The sequence below is a fragment of the Dreissena polymorpha genome, chromosome 8, assembly GCF_020536995.1.
Source record: "Dreissena polymorpha isolate Duluth1 chromosome 8, UMN_Dpol_1.0, whole genome shotgun sequence".
Lineage (NCBI taxonomy): Eukaryota > Metazoa > Mollusca > Bivalvia > Myida > Dreissenidae > Dreissena > Dreissena polymorpha.
Window position 1 is genome coordinate 51720300 of NC_068362.1, and position 8439 is coordinate 51728738.

The following is an 8439-nucleotide window of genomic DNA, read 5'->3' on the forward strand; positions in this document are numbered from 1 at the left end:
AAAAAGTTATAATACAGATACAAAAAAAAACAATCAAAGTTTCAATAGTTGTATTTCAGTGTGTAAATATTCTTAATACAAATAATTAATGAAATACCCAACTTGAATTACGTATGTATGTCTTAACTATTATTATTTAAGGGGGCGGCTGGCAAGGCAATAACGTCGCCGCTCGCAAAGTAATGCCGTGCGCGCGGTACGGAATTGTTGGATCACAAGGAAAATGTGTGAGCGGGGGATGGAATAATGTGGGCTGGCATCGAATGCCGTGGACGGTTATGGCAATTAACGTGGGCTCTCAAAGGAATTCCGTTAACTAAGTACATGATAAAATGGAGCCAAATACAGATCATATACATACAATATTTGCTTTTGTTGACAATACTTAATAAATATTATTATTATGCGTTTATGAGTCGATTGGTTTTGTTTAGGTGTACGTATTCACTTATTATAAAACATGTATGCGAATGATTCCTGACCGTATGGCGGTCTGATTTTAAAACGATACAATGCCATGAATGTGTATAATTATCTTGGAATATAAAAACACGTTTAGATTTTTAATTATTTGTCTTCATATCAATCACTACCAGTAATATATGCTTTGAACTTACTTTTATATTGTCTCTTAAGTTTACCACTTCATATACTATACATCCTGAAAATAATAGGTTAAACTTTGTATGTAAATAGTATAAATCAAGATAGGTTCCCTCATGTGTTAAAACTATGCTGCTTTGTTATATTTCAATGCTGAATACTTAACCGGGGCATAAGTTAGAGATAAATAAATACATAGCAAGTTGTTTGTCGTAACGATAGTCTTTCTCAAGCAAACTGCACTATGCTTATATTGAATAATTTGATGATATTAACACATCTTTAAAAATGGTCCGGTTTTTTCACAACCTTACAAAAAAACAAGCAGTTTATGTAGTTTTTGTTGAGATCACACAGAAGAAAGCGCTACAAATGTTGATGCAAAAGTTTTGTCTAGACAACATTTTGTGTTGTTCACCAAATAGTATTGAATACGAAAACACACGTATTTCCTTTTACAAGTTTGAATTTGGAATAATTTTAATCCTAATTGAATATATACTTATGAATTCAACGAATTGCAACCACAGTTCTATTTCATGTGATCAGGCGCGACTTTTTTCAATAACCTGGGAAGCAAACTATCGAGAGCTCGACAGAGATTGTTACGCGAAAGTAATTTGTCGTTATATATTGTTATAAAAAACGATTAATGGACTGTCATCCTCGTCGGAACCTAACAATATCGGCAATAAAATAATAGTTTTTGCTAGAGGAAACTGATAACGAACCTGAAAACTGTATGTTGTCCCGGCGAATAAAAACTATATATATGCTACGCGTTCAAAGGCGCCATAAGTCGCAGCCGGTAAGTCAATTTACCGACAGTAATATCCCATGTGTTCTTTTCACACAGAAAGCCTAGACTTTTAAGAAAGCATTGCAATTATCTGTACATAGTCTGAATGTGTGTTTGTTTGTTTATTAATTTTCGTCGCAACTTAGTAGGTAAATAGGAATCTAATTGTCGTTACTTTGAGTATTGAGTGTTGTTCCCTCGTGTGTTTCAGTTGTATAGTTGTGTCTTTCTTATGCGTGTTGTAAATAAATAGTTTCCTTGTAATATTTATAGTGTGCAAGGTATGGTAATTGGAATATACATAATATTCAACATTTAATTTACTTTTTCACAATTGCATTCCTTTGATGAATCTTAACAAAATTATGTTTAACGCTAAAATTGGCGTTTGACGATAATATTATTCAAACCACGTAAACGATCGAACCCTTCACAGAATCTTTTATAGTATGAAAAAGTGTGCGTTAGAACTTAAGAAGTCTTTAAAAAGTCGGTTACTTGTTATCAAATAATAGCTCAGAATTCACGCCCCCAAATAAACTTAATCTCGCGAAAACGGTCGCGTTTTGTCTAAATAAACACAGAAATACTTCTTATGGCAATTCACGATTTGAACATTATATGGCGAATAATTCTTAACAATGCTACAATATAGACATACAACTTAGGTATACAATGGTTTCAGAGTAGATACTTTGAATTAATTTTGAAAAATAATACATATGCCTCATGGGCATGGTCAATTCTTAATACAATTGCATGATTTGAACACATTGGGTAGATGAATTCTTTATGATGTTCCATACCAATATTGCAGTAATAATTTTTCCACAGTTTGCAAGTTTCACAGTGTTTGTGTGTGCTGTCTAACGGCTATATAAAACGTTTCACACACACCCACATTCGCAACCAGTTTGGCGTACGTACGCCCAGGTGGTACGTGACTCCAGAGCATGTTCATGTATTAAAATTTAATGTTTAACGTAATCGTACATGTATATTAACGAAGAATTTGCCAAAACAAGTTTTTTGTATCATAACCTACGATGTAAATTCGCTAAATTTCACTCAAAGTATTGTGATTTAATTTCAAATATAATGTTCTTTTTAAAGTGATATTATGGGCATTTTTCACTGTTGAATTGAGCTGAAAAGAATTAACAGGTAAAAGAGTGGTTGGTTAAAATGTGGTTAATGACCAAGTATCTGCAACTCATCTTGCTACCAGTTGTTTATAAAAAGTATATATTATATTCGATATTTTACATGACTCACCCAGTCCTCTAAGCCGAAATGATCCGTAAAACAATATAGTGTCTTTTGTGTTGTATGATTTGCACTAAAACTAGATTTAGATTCACATCGTAAATCGAATCATTTCTGTCGTCATGTGTCAAAACGAAAGTACGGTTTATTATTCAAATGCATTATGTTTCTCTTTCCGGGATATTGTTTTAGTATGTTGATGCTGCATTAACAAATAAAAGTGTATATGAAGTGAAAACACCAAAAATAAACAACGGTTTGCGATAGACACTATAAACTGTAAGATGCCCATAATATCACTGTAAATGGCAATTAACTAGCGGAATTTCCCACCCATCATTTTATGGAGATGCTTTGAAGCGTGTTCGCAAATTCAGATATCTTAAGAAAATGTTTACATTAACTTTCAATTTAATTATTAACTGTTTTTTTTTTATCAAAAGTATATGATTTTGACGTACTTACTAAAAAACACATGCTTCTTGGTTTTCGATTCACTGTATCTGTCTTCTCATAAATTATGAATTATTGATGGAATGACCATTTCATATCTTTGATTCTATAATAATCAATAAACATAGCTGGTTTTATTGGTAATTCCATTTTACAGTACTGCGCCTATTAATTTTTTTTATTTCATTTTAAGTACTGCCCCTCTAATTATATGGGATTTTGTTCACGTCATCGTGTCATCCGACACACTTTCACTGTTTTGGGTTACATGCATAGGTTATCGGGTTTATATAGTTAAACTTTATTAATATATTACATCTGACGGTCGTTCTCGTGTTTGATTTATTTTTTTAAGCTGTCACATAAACATCCAAGCTATTTAGCCTAATATGGATCTTTTTACACCCATTATTGCCGATTTTTTCCTGTATTTGCACGATGATGATCTGAAATATTAACTATATGATGCTATATTTTTTAAATCTTTTTCTAAAAGTAAGGGATATAGTTGACACTTGTTCGTTATTTCATTCATCGTCTTCTCCAAAAGTTGTAACTCTGGTTGCTCTGGTCTCCTTCCTACCATTGAGTTATTAAATGGTAATAATGTCTTTGTTATGATTTTATGGAATGAGACCTATGTTTTTTTTATTAAAGCCTCTATAACGCTCAAAATCAACGAAAATTCGTAAAGTATTTCGTAAAATAAAGTTATCACCTAAACAATCAGTGTTCCTTATAACAATAGCCACATATTTACGCTAGATGTGGTATGATAACATAGATTTTGTAGATACAAAATGCTAGTTTTTATTTATTTGTGACACAATTAATTCCATTTTAATTTTCGCGCGAATATATCTTTTCATACGACACACGAACACTTTGTAAGTGTTCGTGTGTCGTATTAATAATATAGTTGCTGGAAATTAAAATGGAATTTAATATGCAAAACAATAATAAAAACGAGCATTTTGTATCTACAACATTTATTTTACCAGACCACATCTGGCGGGTGAAATTTCGGCAATTGCCATAAGAACACTGATTTTTAATTGGTTAAGTTTATTTAACGAAACATTTAACGAAAATTTCGTTGATTTTGAATAGTAATGTTACTTTCAGGATTCTAGAGCTTAACCGATTAACCGATTAACCTACCGAAACGACCAGTAAACGGTTTCATTTTCGGGAAAAGGTAAACCTGATTTTTTTAAATATTTTTTAATTGAATATTTCGTGCGATTTTACGTTTTGCGTGCGACATACTGCCAACCTTGCGCTGGCGACCAGTGAAAACATGCCGAACCATTGATGGTAATAAATAACGTGCCCACAAACAAAGTAGTAAAGCAATAAATCAATACCTTTGAGATTACAAACAGGGGGTAAGTTTTGATAATTGGGCGCTATTGTTTTGTTTTACCCGCGAAAATTTAACTAGCGAACTGCAGGAATTAGGGCTATTGGCGACGTATTTGACTTTTTTTCTCGCGATACAAATCAGTTGAGACATTGGACAGCTAATGTTGATATTTATATTAACAAATATCCAATACTGATTGTTTGCGAAATTAAAGGGTTTATAACTAACAATTTTATCAAGAATCAAGAATAACGTCGTATTTGTTTTATCAGAATGACATGTATTAAACTCATTGCATTAATAACGTCAATACAAAGTTGAACACAAACATAAATCATAAATAAATTATTTGTGCAATTGCTTGATAGTTGCTCGGTACGGTACGTTAACTATCATGCGAGCAAATTGTAAACCCGATGGCGACCGTTGACATGTGTGTGTGTGTGAAATAAAACAACGTTTCCAAACAACTGCGCACGTGGTTCGTAAGCTTTTGTCCGTGCCATGGGTATCCGTGCCATCGGAGGGAGTGTGTTCTCAAAAAGAGGTCGTCTTGTTATCAAGGTTCGAAACCGCATCAGCCACAAGCTAGTGGACAGAGTCATTTGCTTGACCAAATGAACACTGTAACAGTTCATAAATATACATTTTGATCAAAGGAAATATTAGGTTTAAGAGACCAATTGTATGTGCATGTCCTAGTATAAAAGAGGGCATTTTTGTTCGAAAAGTTATTACATGTAGAAAACAATTCCACTATTCATTTATTGAAGTGCTTACATTCCCAAAATAAATGTTCGATAGTTTCACATTAAATTTGACAAAAATTGCAGTTTCTGAAGTTACATATCCAATTCTAAAGAAAAAGAGTTTGTACCTTTGATTCAATGTATAATTCTATATTGCAACCACTGCAAACTCGTATCCTGTGTAATAAGAAAATGTATTTCAAAATATGTCGCCATTCTTTTGTTTCAATAAAATTAAGAATATTAGACCATTTATTTATGCATATTGTGTGAAGACTCATCATTGGTAATTAGTTCGTACATAGGTTGTGTTGACTTCGATAGGCCTTAGGCTATTGGGAATAAAAGGCTTTTGTAAAGCAAGTTCCATTAGAGTTTTTGAGTTTCATGTACCTTTTAACTGCATTAATAATTCCTCAGAATAGTAAATAATTCGGATTGAAGTTAATTACATTGAAAGAATCGTCATAATTGTACAAAGTTAAATCTTCAGCGTTATGCATCAAGTCACCGACAAAATGAAGCCTTTCTCAAACCATGATTTAAAAAATACACAATTGTTATGTCTGGATTATAGAATAATGGATTTTGAAGCAAAACGGATTTTTCAATTGATCTTTTTTACAGAGTTCAACAAATGATGTTTATAAGAATAATTTCGCAGCAGGTACGTTATGCCAGAGTATGTTCATGTATTAAAGATTTTAATGATCGTAATCGCATATTAACAAAGAAGAAATTGCTAAAACAAGGTTTTCTGTATCATAACCTTAGAAATAAATTCGCTAAATTACACTTAAAGTATGGTGATTTAATTTCTAAATATAATAATGTTTCTTTAAAATGGCATTTAACTAATGGACTTTCACACCCATCATTTATGGAGATGTTTTGAAGCGCGTTCGCATATTAAATATCTTAAAGGAAATGTTAATATTAAAGTTTTCAATTTAATAAAGTCATTGTATCAAAATGATTTGATGTAAACGTACTTAAAAACACGTGCTTCTTAGTTTTCGATTCACTATATTTTTCTTCTCTTAAAATTTGGAATCATTAATGGTATTAACATTTTATACGTTTGATTCTTAAATATTTAATCATCGCAGCTGGTTTCATTGGTTTTTCAATTTTACAGTACCACCCCTTTAACATTTTTATTTTAATGTTACAGTACTGCCCCTGAATTTGTTCACGTCATCGTGTCTTCGCTTGTCAATTACGTCATATGATATCTCTCTCTCTCTGTTCCTGGCCTGGCTACATTGATTTTTGTGACGTCATCGCTTTTATAATGCTTCATACCACATACTTAACTTTTTTTAAACAACATGCATAGGTCTTTGAGTTTAAAACGTAAGGCGTTTCTTGTTTGATTTTTTTTTGCATACACATAAACAACAAGCTATGCAATATGGATCTGTTACACCCATTATTGCTGCTTCTTCCTGTATATGCGCGATGATGATCTGAAATATTAACTTCATGACGCTATATTCTAAAATCTTTTTCTATAAAGAAGGAATGTAGTTGATACTTGTTCGTAGTTTTATTTCATCGTTCCGCAAAAAGATGTAACTCTGTTGCTCTGGTATCTTTCCTCTATTGAGTAATTAAATGGTAATTAAATTGAATGCGTTGCAATTCCCTTTTTTTATTGTTTAATTTGAGTTACAATGCTATGAGGTTAAATTTTATTTACACGTAATGTATCATGAATTGCTGGGCCGAGTGTGAGGTTGAGCGCTCTATAACCGGTTTTAACCCCCAATGCTTTGCATTGACCGTTCCAAGGCGGTGACCCCAGCTTTATTCTTATATGTGTTTATGTTGTTTTGTAATGTGCTGTTTTGTGCTGTTTTTGTACTGTTTGGGCAATCGGTCACTTGCCTTAAATAAAGGACCAACTAATTGTGTATAATAAGAATTCAATACTGCTCCAGCAGCTGGAGTTTCACTTCTTTATATTATATATCTTTCCAAATTCATTTTTTATCTTGTTTATTAAGTTTTCATTCAGGATAGTGACTTCAACAATTGTATAACTTTTGAACATCAATCATTTTATTATATACCTATTTAATGCTTTTAACAAAATACAGGTTGTATCAATCGTTGAAATAAAAAATCCCGTATTACGCTACTCGCTGTTCCAATTCCCTATTACCATACCAGCCGGACTACTTCGACCCATTTAATAACATCAAATTACACGCACCGAAAATAGAAATATTTTATATTACGAAATATATTACGTAGCACATCGTGTGACGTCATTTCTGTGACAAAACACAATAGTTTTATCTAAACTCTGTAAGGACATGTCGACGTGGTGGTGTTTTTTAGCAGTAAACTATGTGTTAAAAACGTATTTTGGAGTGTGTTTTATCATGCATAAATGTATATTTCGATAGGAATACAAAAAAATAGTGTGGTTCAAACTAAGTTTCGATAAAGACATGGACTATAGAAGTGGAAGTGCATATCGTTTTAACGTTTTTGTTATAAACATCAGATTATAGTTGTCAACTTAATTGTTATAAAAATTGTATTAACGATGGCATTTAGGTAAGCGTGTCGGAAACCTTTGTTTTCCCGGTTCGAATGTTTACACGTTAATTTACATAACTGTATTCATACGCGTCTTAAATAAACTATGGCGTACCGTTTTAGTCATTGTTTTGTCGGTTTTGTTAAAGTAAAAAATACATTTGTTAACTGTTTTCGTTAGTTGTTGTATATAAAAAAGGAATATTACGCTAGTCAATTGTTCCAAGAGTTTGTATCACTCGAGTGGCTTGTGTGATGACGTATCACACGAGAGGCTCCTCCGCCTCTCGTGTGATACGTCATCACACAAGCCACTCGAGTGATACAAACTCTTAGAACAATTGACTAGCGTAATATTCCGTATGTATTCACAATATGTATCCATGTTCCATTCCCAGATGCAATTCTACGTATCCATGATCCATGAGCATTTATAGCATTTTTTTGTCAAAAAAAATCCCAGATCAATCATCTTTAAACCTCATTCTGCATACTTTTTAAGTAAAAAAGTTTTGCTAATGCGTGGTTTGCCATTCCACACAAATTCAATAAATAGTTCATTAATCTCTGTTAACGTATTATGTGGTAGAATTGGCAAGGAAGCAAACAGATGATTTAAAACAGGTAATGCTAAGGTTTTAATAACTTAAATT